The sequence below is a fragment of the Ammospiza caudacuta genome, chromosome 1 (assembly GCF_027887145.1).
Source record: "Ammospiza caudacuta isolate bAmmCau1 chromosome 1, bAmmCau1.pri, whole genome shotgun sequence".
In the NCBI taxonomy this organism is placed as follows: Eukaryota; Metazoa; Chordata; class Aves; order Passeriformes; family Passerellidae; genus Ammospiza; species Ammospiza caudacuta.
Genome location: NC_080593.1, coordinates 3683183 through 3702790, shown reverse-complemented (window position 1 = coordinate 3702790; position 19608 = coordinate 3683183). Strand labels below are relative to the sequence as shown.

Genomic DNA, 19608 nt, shown 5'->3' with positions numbered 1-19608 from the left:
GAGCATCAGTGCTGCTGAACGAGCTTGGGGAAACTAAAAAACAAAAATTCAATCAATGGGGTTGCATAAGAACCGTTCCTGGTTGTTATCAGAGGTCAGGAATTTGTTTCTTTACTTAAGGTTATAATATGTCTGTAAAAATAATAATTAAAAAATTAAAAAGAAAGGATTGCTGGATGATTTTTGCCTGGGTGACAGCAGCTTTGGGGACAGGATGTGACGCAGCTCATCACAGCAATAATCTGGGTATCTCTCCCGTGCTCTGAGGCCCTTGGCAGGGATTATCCTTGTGGTGTCTGTAATCTTGATGAAGGGTACTCGTGCTTTTGCTGAGATGAGAAACTGAGGCAGCGAGCAAAGAAATTTATGGTTTAATATCCTGTCCCATTTCCTTCTGGCTGGAACTGCGGCCAGCACCGAGGAGAGAAGGGCAAAGAATGACAAAGAAACTAATTGGAAATCAGGGTCCATTCACTGAGTCCTGTCCAAGCTGCCTCTGCTGTGACTGGAATTGATAAAACCACAGAGAAAAGCTGATAGAACACGTTGTGTGTGATAAAAGGGGGGAGATCTGTCTCCCCTTTTCCTTGCAGCACATTTCAGTGCAGAAGCACAGGAGGTGTCTGTGTTATCACTGCCCTCTAAAGCTGACCATAAAATTCAGGAATTTTAGGTGCTTGGAGCGTTTCCATCAGAGAGGAGGGTTTCCATCAGGGTCCTGCTATTTATCTCATGCATTAATTTATTTCTGTCCTGCTGCCCAGCTCTGGGCAGAGTCACTGTGGGGTGTGGTGGAAGTGAGGAAAGCTCAGTGGACCTCAGGCAGTCCATTCCATCCCCAGGGATGTGGTTTTGAGACCCTCTTTGTGCTTTACAGGAAAGCTTCCCAATTTTTCCCTGCTCCAGAAGTGGCATGAGCCAAGGAAAAAAGGGGAAAAAGGGGAAAAAAGGGGAAAAAGGGGAAAAAAGGGGAAAAAAGGGGAAAAAAAGGGAAAAAGGCCTTTTTCCTGCCTCTTACCCCCAGAATGGTGCCAGAAGCTGATCATGAGACCTATTCCTTATTGTTTGGATTCAGGAACTCATAGAACTCCCCAGGTGAGAGGAGACCGTTTCACCAGCCAGCTTTTATTCCTTTATCACCCGAATCCAGAATAACCCTGACAGCTGGGCACTGTTCACACTGAACTCCTCCTCCTGCCTGTTCCCAATGGAAAGCACACAGCTCAGAGATGGAGGAAGCCCAGAGCCACTGGAAAAGGCTTCTTCATCTCGGTGTGATGGAATTGTATCACCCACTCAGGCAGGAAGGGACTGGATCCTCTCAGGCTCTCGCTCTGGGCAGAGCCCAGCTGCTCCCCGTTCTGCTCCCCCGGTGTCTGCAGGCTGAATCACGGCGAGGATTTTCCCAGGCTCATTGAGCATCTTTGAGTTGTTCCCCACATCCTGTGGCAATGACTTCCACAGCTGACGTGGCTTAGAGTAAAAAAAAAAAAAAAAAAAAAAAAAACCCATATCCCCTCTAAGAGATTAATTTTCCAGTGAAGGATTCTGATGTATTTCTTGTTTGAAAACCCTTTCCTTCCATGCATCCTGCTTGCTGGCCTTTTTCTCTGCATATTAATTATTTTTTTTTATTTTTAGATTTTTTTGTAGACTTGTTTTAAGTTTATTTCATTTCACCTCTGGGACTGCAGCATTTCACTCTAAATCCTGACCTCCAGACTCATCTTTCTTTATTTCATGATGCTTATTTCAAGCCAGATCCTGCCACCCTCATTCTCAACAAAGCTTGATCTCCTAAGTTAAAAAATATCAACAAAATCCTACCACCTCCTTACTGGTTGAATTTGTAGATGTTTCACCACAAAACCCCCTGAAGATGAAGTAATTCCCCAGAAATTAAGCAGTCATCAGTGCAGGGTGTCGATTCCTCTTGAATTTCTCCTGCTGCACACAAATTATTTTTTATTTGTGAAAAATGAAAATTTCTCCATATAATTTTTTTATATTCAGCACTAAGACTGAATGATGACAGTGGAGAAATGTTATCAGCTTGTTTCTCTCAAAGAAAGATAAAGACAGGGAATAACTCCCTTGCTTGTCAGAAATAGCTGAAAGAAGGGAGAAATCCCTCCTGACTGGTGAGCAAAATTCTGCTAATTCAAAGGAGAAACACACAATTACCTCTTTGACTATTCCTGCCTGAAAATTCCAATTGAATAATTCAATATATAAATTTTTTGAGAATTTATTTCTCCTCAGTGGGGCTGCAAGGTCTGAAATGGGATCATGAACTTTTAGGAAGTCTGTAGGGGGTTGTGAACATGATCAAGTTACTGGGACTTAAAAGAAAAATTCATCATTTATGGCAGGTGACACAAAAAGGGTCAGGTACAGAAAGTGGGTCTGGGACATGAACAGTCTCTATATTCTGTATTTCTGCAGTATCTAGAATAATATTATAAAATATTAGGGTTCGTGAATCCTTCTCCAAGGTTCCCACATGGTGCACAATGGTAAAATCTCTGCTCTTTAAGGACCTTGTTTTCTGTGCTGGTATGAGAAGCCCCATCTTGGGTGGCAAGAGAGGAACAGCAACTCCTGGTTCCTCCATTTTGCAGGAATTCAGCCCTGCTGCCTTTGCTTTACGCCCTTGCTCTGTTCAGTGAACACAAACATCGACCAAATGGGGTTTCTGATGTTTCCTCCTTTCTCTCCCACTCCACCTCTCATGCCCAGATGTTCTGCTCATTATTTCTTTATTCTTCACAGCAGTTTTCTCTCCTTCTGCTGCTGGGCCATGCCTTTAATGCTTCAGAGGCGATGATTGCCTTGAGATTTTCTGTTTGGTTTATTTTTTTTCATTAGTTTTATGATGGATTTTTCCTCTTAAATGCTTTAAATTCTTCAGGAAACTTTATATGAGAAGAAATAGGGGGCATGTGCTGACCCTGTGTGTCCATTCCTGTTCAGTCATCGCTAACAGCCTGAATGGAAAAGAGAATTTGAAGGAAATGAAATCTCAGCAGGACCCAGAATCTGACTCCCTTGCTCTGGAGGAGGAATTAAACTGATAAAGGGGAGTAATGAAAGCCAAAGGCAGACAAGAGAGGAAGGAGAGCAGTGATTACTTCATACTCAACTTCCCCAGGCAGTGGTGCCAGGCTATTTCTTACATCATTGTTTCCAATTTCCTTTGTTTGAGATTTCATCCCTACTGTGGAGCTCCCCAGTTTGTGCTGGACCCTCTTCTAGCTCTCACCAGCCCTCCAGGTATTTTCTGCCAGATCAGAACTGATAAATCTCACTGCTGATCCACATGCATCCCTTTTTTTTTTAATTTCTATTTCTCCCATCCAGACTCTTCTGACCTGTTCCCAGCCCTGGGGCTAGGAAAGACAGACACAGGAGTTACTCAGATGTTAGCGACAGTTTCCTGGGTTAGGTGCATTTAGCAGGGGATTTATCTAAATAGATGTTGATACCTTCAATTGCATCTGCACTACCAATGGGCAAGTCACCTTCCTCAGTTTGTAGCTCTGGATGTCTACCAAGCAGAGCCTGAGAAATCATTTATTTCATCCTCAACATAGATTAGATGATGTCTATTTTTTCTTTCTGGAGACATGGAATAAAAGGTGACCATATGAGCTCTAAATAATCACATTTCAGTGTCTGCATTTGATCACACAACTCACCTTTAGCTTCTGTCTTTGTTGTATTGACTAGGTCATGCTGGAGGTCTGCATTACCCCAAAAATCTCAATGGGATTTCGGATGGAATTCTTTCCATCTCAATGAATTGTGATGGAAAGAACCCTGCTGATGAAATGGAGAACCATAGATTGGCCATGAAATACTTTTTCCCAGCTGTTCCCTGTCTTGTTTTCCACTGTTGGAACCAAATATTCCAGACTTGTCCCTTGAGTGTGGTGGGAAAATTCCTTGAGTGATTTGCAGATTTGTGTTTAAAATTTAGTGTTCCAAGTTCTTAAAATACTCTAACCTGGAAAGAGCCAAGGTAAAAAAAAGTGAATTCAGCACAAGAATTTCAATAGAAGTGATGAGGCCTCCTCGGTGATTATGTGGTGCACGACATGGAACCAAATATTGCAAACTTGTCCCTTGAGTGTGGCTCCCTCTCAAATGGTGGGAGAGTTCCTTGAGTGATTTGCAGATTTAAAATTTAGTGTTCAAAGTGCCTGAAATGCACTAACCTGGAATGAGCCAAGGAGAAAAAAGTGAGCTCAGCACACGAATTTGAATGGAAGTGATGAGGCCTCCTCGGTGATTATGGGTTCATGACTCACTGTCAAATCAATCTTTACCTTCAGAACTCCATCATCTCTTGTTTTCCTGTCCCATTTCTCCTGTCCTTCCTCTGAAAAATCTTGAGAGGAAGCAACATTCCTAGGCATGTCAAGGAATTGAAAGGAAAAAAGGATTTGAGGGGATGTGATGGTTCCTGCAAGGAATCACATTGAGTTCTTGTTAAAAGTTACCCTGTAAATCAACAGGAAAGAAACTGGTAAGGGCACCAGGGGGTAGGAGCTGGTAATTAGGAGGCAGTGTGGTGATGCAAGGAGAGGTTTTGAATTATGTTTCCATCGCACAAAGATGATGGAGCAGGTTTTTTTTGTTTTTTTTTCAGTTTCACATTTTTTATTGAGTGTCTCATCAGCCTCCTGTTCTCTGAGAGCCTTTGAATTATCTGCTGTTATTTCCCCTGGCACCACTGGGAAGACATTACTTCACTGTGTCTCCCTCACTGAAGCAGCTGTGCCCAAAAACAACAGGACTAAGATGGAATCCAAGCTGATGAATTCCTAGAGCTGGAAGGGCATAGATAAGAAAATGTCTCCACAACCTGAACGTTTTCTCTGTGGCTCCTTTTAAAGTAGAATACAGACCTAGATAGCTTTGATCTCTATGGATACATCTCTCCTTGGTCAAAGATGCTTTTTTTGGGCACTGATGGATTTATCCATGTGACACTGCAAAAAATGTCTTCTACTAAAATCATATTAGAGCTGGTAGGAACAAGGAGGAATTTCAAGGGAGAAGCCAGGGGCATGTGATGACAGACACGGGGTCTGTGCTTATTTCTGGTATCCATTCTGTAGAGTCCTTGTCTGAACAAGTCTCCTGTGCACCCTTTGGGGCCCAAGCTGTGATCAAACTTTGCTTTTTCTCAGGCAAATGCAAGGAAAAGTGCTTCACTTATCTCTGTGTTCCAAGCACTGATTCATTCTTTAACTCTTTGCTGAATTTCTCTGACTTTATCATCATGCTTTTTAGATGTTTTTGGGAAAGAGGGAATGGTTTAAAGTGAAAAATGGGAGATTTAGATTAAATATTGGGTGGAAATTCTTCCCTGTAAGGGTGGTGAGGCCCCGGCACAGGTGCCCAGAGAAGCTGTGGCTGCCCCTGGATCCCTGGAAGTGTCCAAGGCCGGGTTTGGATGGGGCTTGGAGCAATTTGGGATAGTGGAAGGTGTCCCCATGACAGGGGGTGGGAACTGGATGAATTTTAAGGTCCCTTCCAACCCAAACCATTCTAGAACTCTGTAAAATTGTTCACTTAATAGAGTGGATAAATTCATGTCACCTCAAAGTGGGTTTATGAAGTAGAGAGATCTTTATCAGTGCTAGATACTGGAACTGCATTTATAGTCAAGAGGTCAAAATCAGAACTTGGAACTCCCTGACACAAATACTTACAGAATTTACACTTGTCCTGTTTTTGCATCCACCTTCTGCTGGGAAGGTTGTATGATAAATGCCCATTTTTCTGCTCTGCCCATTAACACAATCATTGTGGAGGTCTGAAGTTGGGTTGAGTGCATTCTGTTGGTGATGATGACCAAAATCTTCATTTTCCAGGCACAAACCAAGGTGCTGGCTCCATAAAGAATCTTTTCCTCAAATGGAGCAGCTGAAGCTGAAATGGCTGATGCCAACCTACTGTGAATTCAGTCACATCAGTGAGGCTGAAAGCCTGGAAGGGCATTGCCATTGGGAAAGTTCAGGATCAGCTGAGCAAGGGGAAAGAAAGGTGTCACAGTCAAACTGCCCTGGAATAATTCAAGGAAAGGGTTTTTTGCTAGATATGGGTGCAGACAGGACGAACCTCAAGTGGATGAACCACCAGATTGCTTGGAAAAGCCTCCAGGATGTTTCTTTCTCTTCCCTCTTTAATACACAGACAGGCTGTATTTACCTAGATGCTCTTCCTGGGGAGACCAACGGTACAAAAATAGTTTTTCTGGTGGAGAATTCTTGGAAAGAGGGATTCAAATACCATCCACACTGCACCCTAGACATTATATTAATGGCAGATGAGCAGGGATATTCCTTTGTAACTCTCATGGTGCTGGGAGGAGAAATAGAGAAATACAGCTTTTTCTTCCAGGCCCAGCTGGATTGCCACTAGACTGGGAATCTCTGGACCATCCTCAGTCAGGGATCACAGTGTGGCTGGAATTGTGTCGTTGGAGCCCTGGTTGCTGAGAATTTCAGATTTCTGTGCTGCCAGGCACTGAGCCCCAAGAGAACACTGCATTGACCTGAGGCCCTGGAGAAGCTTCCAAAATGGAATGACAGAACTGGGATTGTGGGTGTGGAGTTTGGATAGAAGTGTGTGATACCACAGGGTGGGAAACTTAGGGTTTAAATTTAGAAAATTAGAAAACTTGGGGTTTAAATTTAGAAAATTAGAAAACTTGGGGTTTATATTTAGAAAATATTAATATAGATAAGGCAAGATGGAGGTTTTAGGGCAGAGGCTGGTCCTTCTTCTTCACCTTGTCCTCCATGGGTTTGGGTGGTTTTGTGTAATTGGATAAAAAAGTCCACATTGCGGGCATGGGTGGATGGTTGTTAGATCAAAAGTAAAAATAATGGAGGTGTCATTCCTTAATTGGATATTATTTATCCAATTCATTTATTATTTGAAGTTTATCCTTCAAAGGCCTTTAGAGAGAGAGATGGGGCTCTATTTTTAGTTTGTTGGACTGAAGTGCTGTAGAACTCTGCTGTAGAGTGATGTCGAACATCTGAGTCCCAACATGAAATACCTTCTCACGATTTAATCCCGACCTTGGCAAAAGGAAGCAAAGTCTCCTTCATCATGTGGGTTTCATTTTCAAGAAAATCATTCCTTAATATTGTGCCCCCTTGTCTTCAGAGCTGTGTGCTATCATGGATAAACCAAGCCATGGCAAAGAGGTGGAGTTTGCAGGGCCACAGGCGCGTCCTGCACCACCTGGGCACAGCTCTGCCATGGGTCCCCCACAGCACACAGGATGGATGTGGTGACCTCAGTCTCTGCCATAAGAATCTCAAACCTTACAAGTTCTTTTTCACTGCTTTGTCTTCAGGGACAGAATTTGTCTCTCTGGATTTTAGCACGTCTATTCTCTGACCTAAAAGAAGTCTGAACCCTGTAGAGCTGTGTGTCCTTCCTTGGAGCTGTTCCTTTCCAGCTCTGGGTTCCTGTATTTGTTTCTCTGGATTTTAATGAATAACACCTCAAATCTCTGACCTAAACAAAGTCTGAACCCTTTAGAGCTCCTTCCTTGGAGCTGTTCCTTTCCAGCTCTGGGTTTCTTTCATTTGGGGATAAATTGTTTTCCGTAATGGCCTTTTTCTCTCTTCTGATTCAAGAACAGGATGAGTTGAGCCCTATGGATTCCCTAACCTGGTTGAAGCTGAGGCCAGGTGATCATCAGCCTGGGGATGGTCAGGGAAGATGACTCAGAGTAAAAAGATGTAAAAATTGCTGTAATGGGGCAGAAATTTTTATCATCTCCTCCGGCAGCAGGAACAAGCTTTGGTGGTTTAAACAAGGACTGCCACCTTTGCATGCCCTGCTGATAAATCTGAGTTTAGTCACCTTCTCAGCATTTGCTGGGCTTCCATTCAGAAAAAAAAAAAAAAAAAAAAGGGAAAGAAAAGTACTGGAATTTAATACTTACATCTCTAAAAACACTATTAGCTGTGAAACACATGTATGAGCTACTGTTCCCTTCCAATGATGTATTCATTGTGATAATTCCCACCTGGTTCTTTCAAAACCATTACTTTTGTCATCTCCAGAATTGCCAGGAAGTCCTACTGTAATAGGCAAGGAACATGAGTTTAAAGAAAATCAAAGGTGAATTAGAATTTGTCCAGGCAGCTGGGTAAGATAATGACTCGGATAAGATGAGTTTCTGGGAACCAGATTGAATAAAAGTATTTCTCTGCGAGCAGTTCAGTCATTGAAAAATGCAGGTTCAGGTTACATGTTAAAATAATTAAGGGCTGAAAAATAGCAGCCATTAACAAATTTGGAAAATGAAAACATATGGCCATTTCATATTGTTCTGTTCAACAGAACATTGTTTCAGAGGTATTGGTGCTGAAATTGAATTAGGGATAAGAAGTAAAGAAATGATAAAATTCAAGAGAAAACGCTAAAAATGAAATTTCCTCTCTGCCTGTCTGGCTCTTTGTTTTCATGTCAGACAAGATGAAGGAAAAACTCTCACTTAATTGAACAGAATGGGATTTTTGTGCATGGTGTGCTTAAAAATAAAATATGCATTCTTTACACAGTTCCACCTGTGAGTTCCTTGTTTCTATGGTGACATCCAGTTTATTAAATCCTCTCTTTTATTTAGTCCAGACTTAAATATTATCAAGAAGACCACTCTGACCATCTAGTTCATGGTGTACACGATGATCTAGAGCAAAGGGAGCAGTCTCTTTCCAGTTTATGCAGAGATTAATAAAGCCTGAGTGTTTTTCCCATCAATTGCTTACTTTCAGTGGGGTTTTTAATTTGTAGGGTTTTTTTTTTTATTTTTGCTTGGTTGGTTTGGGGTTTTTAATGAACATTTTCAAACACACAGCATAGTAGATGCAGCCTGGTCTAATGTAAAGTGTCCCTGCCCATGGCGGGGTGGAATGAGGTGATCTTTAAGGTCCCTTCCAACCCAAACCATTCCATAATTCCTTGATTTTAGATGCATTTGCAACTGATTTTACTTCTGGGACGTGGGTACTCTTCTAATTCACGTTGTCCCAAGCAATTGTGAGCAGCACATGTAATTGCAGTCATGTCCTACCAGGCCACTGCAGTGAGAAGATTAATGATGAGCAGCAATAAAACTTACCCAATTAATGAGTGATGGCTTAATCTGTTGCTGTCTGTAGTCATGAGCAGCTGGAAGCTGTGATAACATGCACTCATCGAATTTTTAATGTCTGTAGTACCACAGCTAAAAAAAAAATCCCAGAAAACTGTTAAGGAGTTATCTGAATTATAAGTGAGTGATAATTGATAAGTGAATTATAAGTGAGTGATAATTGATAAGTGAATTATAAGTGAGTGATAATTGGTAAGTGATCTGTGATTGTCAACACCTTTTAAACCACTGCTTCATCCCGTCAGGCAGCTCCTGCACTCTTCCATAGTGCTGGAAAAAAAGTGTTTCCTTGCATGGAAATTGTGTTTTCCTGAAGGTCCTGCAAATGTGTTGTGCTTCTGTAAATGTTGTTGTAGAGATGGACAGAAAAGGCACACTGAGCAATGTGTCAAAGGCTTTTTTTATTGCTGCATGTTCTCCTTTTTTATACAGTTTTACAAACTACAATTGGTTAGTAGCTTTCTTGCCAATTACTCTTGGTTAGTAAAAGGAATTTTTTTCATCCATCAAATCTCTCTATTCTTAAATTGTTTACATATTCTTCATAATTGTTTACTGATTTAATAATTTCTTCATAATTTCTTCACTGATTCTCATGGCATAGATTTAATGTCTATGTAGGTGTAAGGTGTTTTGCACCCAGAAATAGATTGTTGTATTAACAAACTGTTCAAACCAGGATTGTTTTCACATGGGAAATTGCAAAGTGCCAGCTTGACAAGGCCAGCCACTGATCTAACAGAGCAGGCCTGATTTTGAGGCCCTTCTTTGATAATTTTTCTGCCTTACTGAAAGGTAAAAATGAGTGAGTCAGGTGACAGACAGCTGGATCTTCTTTTCAAAGGGAATTCAGGGAAAATCTCTTGTGTTCCTGTTCCCATGGCTCGTTCTGTGGCTGGCTGCTGGGTTCTCTGATGTAGCCAGGCTCTATTGCTGCTTCAGATTGTTTGTGTCCCTGAGAAAACACAGCAGTGAGAGAGAGAGAGGGCTCCATCCTGGCTGGAGGCAATGGCACAGTTTGGTTTCTAGGATCTTTATTTCCAGGGATGAGACATGGAGCCAGACAGCGCCGATGGACTTTGGGTTTCACCTCTCTGGCAATGAGTGCATTTCAGAGGAACCCTGGATGGACTCTGGACTTTGTCTGTAAATTGCTTTCTAGTGTCCAATAAGCTCCTGAAGGGAGAGAAATAGAGAATTGATATAAAGACTTTTAGGATGAGATGCAGGTGCACATAAAACAAAAATCCCTGTTTTCCCTAGGATATCCAGACATTCTGACATGAGGCCTTGAGAAGATTTGTGTCTCTCCAGACTGGAAACTAAAAAATCTAAGTTTGCAGTAAAACCTTACCTTTGTTAAAAGAAATTAAATCCTCAGAGTCGAAATACCTGAGAGAGCTTCCTAAAAACCTCATGTCCAGTCTAAGTCAGTCACTCAGGCGCCCTGAATAACCAGTGATGGAAAATAGAGGACTTCAAAGTGCAGAGCATTGCCCAGAGACATCTTCATTTTAACCCTGGAATTACCTTCAAAGCTTCAGTAAATATATTTATTTCAGGGACTAGAGTGGAAGGTGAGACACTGAAGATGTGTTAAAGTTGTCTGTGATTATTGCAGCAGATTTGGACTAGATGATCTTTCAAGGTTTCTTCCAACCCCAACCAATCCATGATTCTCTGATCTCAGTGAAAAGACAGAGAAGCTGTCATGTTTTCTAAGAAAATTAAAAAAAAAAAATTGTTTTGTTTTGGTTTTTATTTTTTCTGGAGGATGTAAACCAAGCTATGAAAAAATGCACTAATTGTAGACACAAAGAAAAGAAATATATTCCTAAAGTGAATAATTCTGAGCACCTGTTGTTTGTAACAGAGAAAACACAGGATTACTGCACAGCACATCCAGGAAATTTGGTTGTTTTAGTCAAATTACCCAAAGGCAAGGAGAGGACAATAAGCAGGCAGTAAAGGACTGAACAGCAAAAATTTATGATCCCTGCTTGAGTTTATAAAAACCTAGAAGGATGTCAAAGATGCTGATATACACATTAATATAGACAAAATACAGATTTTGATCCTTTCCTTAATTCTTCAGCTGTGGGCTTCTGCAGCTAATTAATTCATTAAATATGGCCAGTGAGTATAACAGGATCTACCAATACAGGCTGAAATCAGGACTGAAATTAGAAATTAGGGCTCTGGGCTGTGTTAAGGGCACATTTATCCCCCTGATGTGATGGTAAATCTGTAACATCTGCCCGTTCCCACTGTGCCCTGCAAGGGCTGATCATTTGTGATGATGTTCCCTGTTTCTGGTGATGACAATCAGGATCTCAGCTCCTCTGACCTTGTGCTGGGCAGGAGCACAGGCAGGGGCAGAGTCACTGCAGCAGAGACTCAGTGTGTGACTCTGGTTTGCAGGGCCAGCAGCTGGACCCCATAATCCCTTCTAACTCAGGATATTCTGGCATTCTGTGATTTTCCTCACAGAAATTGAAGTTTCTGCGCCTTAGGTGTTTCCAGCTTGGCTGTTGCCCCAAAGCTGCCTCCCCAGTCCAAGGACAAAAGCTGCTTTTTGGGGGAGTGGCTCATGGGGTGCATTTTGAACATCTGCTTTCCAGGGAGGACAATGTTCTCCAGAGCTGCCTGTTCATATCTGATGCCTGAAGAGGCTGACCTGGAACAGAGGCTGGACAGAGTTAAAGGAATAAAGTAGGGATTTATTAAAAGGCTTTCAAAGGATACTCTTCGGGCAGCACAAGAGCCTGGCTGTGGCTCTATCTAAGATGGACCCAAGATGGACCCAAGATGGACTCTGAGTCATGAGTTTTCACACTTTTATAAGTTTTGTTCCATTTCCATATTGGGGTTAATTGTCCAGTTACAGCTCCAGGTTATGCAGTCCCACCCTCCCAGACTGCTCTCCTCAATTTGCTGTTGTTTGTACTTTTTGTGCCTGAAGCTGCAATGGTGTCCTTGGTTCTGGGGCTGGAAAAGGAGTGTTTTGTGTGACTGAACTGTGAGGAGAACTTGCTAACACTTTATGTGAAGTTCAGAGTCACACCCTAAGGCAGTACAGAATCTGGAAAATGCAAAAGCTGAAACTTGATGTGACAGTGTTCACAGGGGTCCAAGGATGAGGGAAGAGATGAGGATCTGACTCCTCATTTCAGAAGGCTGATTTATTATTTTATGATAAATATTACATTAAAACTATACTAAAAGAATAGAAGAAAGGATTTCCTCAGAAGGCTGGCTAAGAATAGAATGGCAAAGAATGATAACAAAGGTTTGTGGCTCGGCTCTTTGTCTGAGCCAGCTGGGCTGTGATTGACCATTAATTAGAAACATCCAACATGAGACCAATCCCAGATGCACCTGTTGCATTCCACAGCAGCAAATAATCAATATTTACATTTTGTTCCTGAGGCCTCCCAGCTTCTCAGGAGGAAAAATCCCAAGGAAAGAATTTTTCATAAAAGATGTCTGTGACAACTTGAGGCATCAATCTACCCCCACAAAAACATCAAGGGTCATTCAAATGCAGAGGTTGGCAATGGTCCATTAAATGCCACTTTGGAAAGCACATTTGCCAGGTGCTGCTTCCTCTGTTCATGGAAATGGGTGTCTGTACTTAGACCACTGCTGGGAGCACAGCAAATGGATGGGAGTAAAAATGGGCTGGAAGAAATTCCCATGGCGTTCCGTTGATAATTTCGAGGCTTTCTTTTGATAACTTTGATTGGAAGATTTTTCTGTGCCCACTTAAGAATCACCTCTTCACCAGCACTTGTGTTTCTGACTTTTTATTTAAAATCACTTCCTTCTCTTTCTGCCTGTACTGTAGGATCACTTGGAAAATTCTAGCTGTGAATGAAATATTGTTAGACCAAAGACTCAAGAGAATCTTCTTAGCCTGTTCTTACCATGAAATGTTTTTTTTTTTTTTCTTACAAGATTTCACCCCACACTGACATTCTCACAGAGGTGGCCAGTGCTTAAAACTGCCCGACTGTACAATTTCATTTCTTGTTGCAGCTTCTTCTGTGCTACATCCACTACTTCTTAATATACCTCACAAACTTAAGCCAAGAACTTCATTACAGGGAACTGCCTACTCAATAATACATGCAGCTGAGTAAGTGTAATAATTTGGGCTCCTGACAGGCTTTGCATATTGATTTTTCCTCAGCAAAATAAAACTGAAGCCCAGTAAGTTAAATCATCTTCAGATGGACGAGCAAGTTACAGTGCTGTAACAAGTTTTTAACTGCTCTGTCTGCTAAGTGGGAGGAAAATCTTTGTATGTACTTATCTCAGCCTGGCAAAAATGAGATATTTCAGCCCTATTTACCCTCAAAAGCAGCTGCACAAAGTCACATTCACATATTCTGTGCCCATGGCAGGGGATTTGGAGTTAAATGGTCCTTAAGGTTCTTTCCAATCCAAATTGTTCAGTAAATTTCAACTCCCTGAGCTCTTAATAAGCTTTATTTATTTTTTTTTTTTTCACAAAGTTCTTGGCCTTTTCCACCAGTGAAAGAACAAGGGAGGAGGGACTGCAGGTCCAGTCTTCGTTGCATTTTTTTGTAGTTTTTGTGCAGAGGAGGATGAGGGTGGGGAAGGGAGATCCTTGGTTTGCCCATGAGCTGCTATCCAGCACTGCTGGCTCAGAGTGGACCTGGTAATTTGTTCCTCGAGAAAAGGCAGGGAATGAAAAATGTGCAATTCCTTCCCCAAATTCCTCAGAAGAAAAGGAGGGAACAGGGAAGCACAAAGGGAAAACTCTGTCGTGTGATTTTTCCTGTCCTTTGTAAGAGAAATAAGGGAAAAAAGAACTCTTATTTTGTTTTGGGGGTCATAAACCTTAATATGTATCAATATTTCCTTCAAAAGAGGAGAATTTTGCATTCTGTGCAAGAAAAAAAATTAACCTGGCCTGTGCTGTTCTGCTTCCCAGCTTGAGATTTCATTTTCTAATATGTATTCCACCACAGAAACAAGTTATTCTGTGGTGCAGGAATTCTTCAGCAATGTCATTCTTGGGTTTAAAGGTGAAATTAATCTCACTTTAGCTGGCTGAAAGCAGAATATTTGTCTAAAGTGGATGTGTAGGCTCTCCTATGAAAAAACAAAAATTAAAAAAAAAAAAAAAGAGGAAAAAATTTGATTTGACCAGCCTATGTTTTTTAATTATTTTAAGAAAATATATTAATTTAAGATACTTCAGAAATAAGATAGAAGACTTTCTGCCCTATTGATGTGTCACGTGATTTCCCTTCATTTCCTATCAACAGGAATGTTGAATGTTGAAGTCCATTTTCTCCCCGGTATAACCATTATTCCTGCAAAATAGTTGGAAAGGAATAGAAATTAGAAAACTTGCCAACAAGACTTCAAATTAATCTGTTAAAATAAATGTTCTCTCCTCCTTTTTTCCCTTTGTGAATTTTGCTCCCATTTGCCATGAAGGCTCACAATTTTGACAGCTCAATGAATGTATCATGTCTTATAAATTATTTACAGATGAATGAAAGCAATTACCTGTCTCTTGCACAACATTGTAAACATGGAGTTTAGAGGCATTTTTAGTTTTAGCTTGAATATTTTTGAGCCTCAAGCCATGTGTAAATACCCAAAAAGCCTCACTTCCCAGCTAATAAAATATTTATAGCTATGATCAGCTTGTTTTTTAAAAAGATCTTTTGACAAGTCACACCTTTAAAATTTTGATGATTCCTTAAGTAAACACATTTTTTAACAAAATGAGAGCAGTCAATCCCCAGCTGGCAGTGGAAGGGTTCTGCTGTCAGCAACAACAGGTGGAATTCTCCTGCTTTCAATCCCATCTCAGCTCCTACTGAATCCAACAAACATTTTTTTTTTGGTGTGTGTTTCAGTGAAGAGACCTGTGCTGGGCTCTGTATTTAGGGGAAAAATGCCCCCCTTGGGGAAAAATTGCATCACTGAATGCTAGACATCTAAATTATTGGCTAAATTAGCTGGTGAGTCTCCCAAGACTCCTTGTAGAGTTGATAGATACAGAGATTTGCATCCAGTTTGCATATTAAAAATCTTAAATTAAGGTGCCTTAATAAGCAAGCTGAAGATGTATCCATAATCTCAGAGAGCTGAGCTGCCTACTGCACTTCCCAGTCCTGGAATTCCTCTTATTTTCAGTGTTCTTAGAGATTATTTTGTTTTTCTGGTTGTGTTATGGTTGTTGAGTTGTTTGGGGTTTTTTGTTTGGTTGTTTGGGGTTTTTAGGTTTTGTTATTTTGAGGGCGTTGTTTTGGTTTATTGGGTTTTGGTTGGCTTCATTTGGTTTTCTATGGGTTTTTTTTGCTTGGCTTTTTTTTAGTTTTTGTTGTTGACGCTGTTGGTTGGGTTGTTTTGGTTTTGTTTGTTTATTTGTTTGTTTTGAGGTTTTTTTTGGTTGTTTTTTTTTGGTAAACCAAATGGGAACCCTACACAAATAGTTGGACATCAGTTGAACAACGTCATTTTCACCCTTCAAGAGTTGAGTGTTGAGGACAGGCACCTGCAGATGCTTTCGTTATTGATCCTTTTCCTTGCCTTCCTGATTATCCTAAAAGCCATTTCAGGCTTCCATGGCAGCTTGCACTTTTGGTAATCAAGCCATACATTTCCTGCTCCCACAGCTGCTGGAATCGATTGGTTTGTGTCCTTTTGCAGCAAAACAAATCGAAGGGAGCAAGAGTGAAACAACACAAGTGCAAATCACAACCCGAACAAGAGGCAAGGCTGGGAGGATCCATCACTGGGTGACCAGGAAAAAATCACTGGACACAGAAGTCAATGCACAAGGAAATGCTTTAGAGGAGAAAAAGCAATTATTGGAGTGTGTAATGAGTATGCCCAAGCCATATGGCAAGAGTGAAGCCAAATTGGAATAATGAACACAAACAATTAATAAAATGCTCTGAAGGGTTGTTGGGCGTATTTTAAGAGTGTGCCTCAATCCCAGACAGGAAAGGACTTGAGTCTGTTCCAGGTTTTTGGGCATAAAAAATAGTGACTAATGGAATTCCACCCCTTCTCTGCTAACCTGCAAATTGCCCACAGCAGAACCAGTGTTATCACAACTGAATAATCCTGAACAAAATTAAACAGAGTGCTCCCAGTCAGCAAGACCATTTCATAATTATCTTCATGCAGGACAGATCAGAATTGCTGATTTGTTTCCCATTATTCCACTGGATTGAGAACTGATAAAGAGATTTTCCAGTGGTGTGGCTACAGCAGATGAGCATTCATGCTCACATGGATGAGATTTCTCACTTGGGTTATAAACTGAGTGGCTTTTGTGTGCTTTCTAATTTTTCTTCCACCTGTGTGTAAAATAGACTGTGGACAGAGTAATCTATCTGAAGATAGATATAAATATAAACCCATACTCTATACCTGCATAAATACACACCTACAGCTATAAAAACTTATATTTAACTGAAGTTTACATCAGGATTTAATTGTAAATCTGCTAAATAACACAGAATCAGATTCATAGAATATCAGGAAGAAATTTATTCTTGCCTTTATATATGACGCTGAAGTTATTGCCATCCCTGCAAGTCAAAAATTCCCAAGTGATTGAAACGTGGAGAAGTTTCTGGGTCTTTGCAACTTAAGCACACAGAATTGTACCCTGTCATACTTTTTTTTTTCATGCTTAGTCCAGCTAATAAAAATGTCACAGACAATGAGAACTCCCCAGATTCTTTTTAGATAATTCAGTTATGGGGTTTTTTTTGGCCTGGGTGCAAGGAAGGATCTCTGTGAACTCCCCAGGTCCCTTGAGAATTATTTTCCATTTTTCCATAATGATTCCATATTCCAATTAAAAAATGTTGATCAGATGTATGCAAATTTTCATAGTTATTTATTACTTCATATGGCAGGGTAATTACCTGCCCACACATATTTGTGAGAAAGAATAGAGAACAATTTCCTTCCTACCTGTCTTTAACTCTTTCTAATAGGAGGAGGGAGAAAAGAAACAATAATATACTTACCTAATTTTCATATTTCTGTTTTAACCCATCTCTAAATTTTCTGAACCAATTAATCCCTGAATTATAGCAGTTTTAGACATGGAGAAACTTATGAGCTCTTTTGGAATCAACTCTTTATTTATTTACAGGAGTAAGCTGTACAAAATTGAGGATGTGCAGACTTTTTTTTTTCACAAATACTGTTAAAATCCACATTCTTTCCAAAATACTTCTTCCTTCAATGGAGATAGTGAGTTCCTTTTATGGAGTTAGTGACTAACCCAGCACTGTTGAAGATTTGGTCGATATCTCTGTATGTTTTTGGTGTTACTGCTCCTGTAAATTCACCATAAATTGTCAAGTCCTCTTGGCAGCCACTTCCCATTTCTTCCTGTATCCTGCCAGCCTTTAGACATAGAAAGCCAGACCCATCACACTCCTTCTGGTCCAAAGACAAGCAAAGAGGAATCATCTTGTCTCTATTTATTCAGGTTTTGCATTAACACAACTGTAACTTTGGGTCTTCTTTTGTTTTTCGGGGCATTTTCCCCCTAATGTGTTCCCTGTACCTAAATATCAGAAATACCTCTGACATCTTCTGTGACCGTGTTCACAGGAGTTTTCAGATGAGGTAAGAGACGAGGATGTTGACTCCACATTCCAGAAGGCTGATTTATTATTTTATGACATATATTACGTTAAAACTATACTAAAAGAATAGAAGAAAAAGTTCTCATTATTACTGCGCCTGAGTGGGCGCAGCTGGTGAGAGAGAGACGGTGAATCTTGTTTCTTGAATCAGAAGGCTGATTTATTAATATATGATATAATACATTATAGTTATACTAATAGAATATAGAGAGAGGTTTGCAGAGCAGCTAGGCTAGCTAAGAAGAGATAGAAAAGAATCCACAATAAAGCTGTGGCCAAGGACTCAGTCCCCTGGCTTGCACTGGTGATTGGCCCTTAATTATAAACATAAAACATGAACCAATCACCAATCAAAATAGGTGCCCCTGTTGCATTCCCCAGCAGCTGATAATAATTGTTTACCTTGTCTTCGGAGCCCTCTGGCCTCCCGAAGACACAGAAATCCGAAAGAAAGGATTTCTGTGGAGAAATGTCTGCGACATCTCATCAGAAGGCTGGCTAAGAATAGAAAAGAATGAATAACAAAACGTCTGTGGCTTGGACAGAGAGGGAGCCAGCTCTGCTGTGATTGGCCGTTAATTGCAAACATCCATACGAGACCAATCCCAGATGCACCTGTTGCATCCCACAGCAGCAGATAATCATTGTTCACATTTTGTTCCTGGGGCCTCTCAGCTCCTCAGAAGGAAAAATCCTAAGGAAGGATTTTTAATGAAAAGATGTCTGCGACAATCTTCTATGCTGTTCATACCGTTTCCAATGAGGCTGTATCACACTGAATTTGCAGTGTTATTTTTTTTTTTTCACTCTCTGAATACGTTGTGGGCACTCAGAGAAGTCCAATATGGAAGAGGAGAGAGGCTTTGTTAAACTCGGTGTTAAAATTTGTTCCTGCTCAGGAGTATGAAATGCAGCACATCCCCTTAACAGGGCCTGGACTGGCTGTTGATAATGGATTTATTTCCTTTGTTTCCTCCACTAGACCATGAGGTCCCACGAGCTCTAACGAGGAGTTGTTTGACTCACCACTAGAACAATTTCCAGGACAGATTATGGAATTTGCACGCTGGAAGAAATTAAGTTCTTTAATTCAGTTGTTTCTCATCCTCTGAGGGCTTGAAGGAGTAAACAAGGAACGAATTTCTCTCAGGGGTGTCCCCAGTGGCGTCACTCTGCTGACATCAGGAGTGGATTTGGCCCAAAATCAGTTAGAAGTTATCTTCTACATTTTCCACTGAGAAAATTCTATTTATAAACACCAGAAAAGCAAGAAGATGGGGAGCAGGAGTCAGAATATGAAGGGGCAGCTTGATTTTACAATGCTGGCTTTGGAGAGCCATTTAGATTTCAGTGTCACCATTTGTTGTGGTTTGTTTGGTTTTGTTTTCCAGCTTTAAAAAAGTGCAGAAAATCTTTTTAGCACCCAGAGCTACCCTGAAACAAAAAAAGTAATAATTTGTTAATTCCTTTTGAGGGATCTTAAATTGTACCACAATTTAATTTAATTTCTGAAATTATCAGTCATATAGACTTGAGGTCAGTTGCTCTTTTCAGTTGTTTATTGCTTGCCTGTTTTCTTTGGTCTGTTTATCCTTTTAGAAACAAGTCAAAATTCCTGACAAATGTTATTGACTGGGCAATTATTAACCACAGGCTTTGCCTGAATAATTCCCATTGAAAAACCTGCTCCCCTGTGTTGGGATTTTTTTAAGACTCAGACTCAGAGACTGTTCAAGGTTTGTGTCCCATTTTAGT

General features: G+C 40.6%; 1 protein-coding gene across 1 annotated transcript in view; it reads left to right on the top strand.

Moving 5' to 3' along the window:
- ADCYAP1R1 (ADCYAP receptor type I) overlaps nucleotides 1–19608 on the top strand; it is a 148374-nt gene that overhangs the window by 62144 nt on the left and 66622 nt on the right. The window lies entirely within an intron of this gene.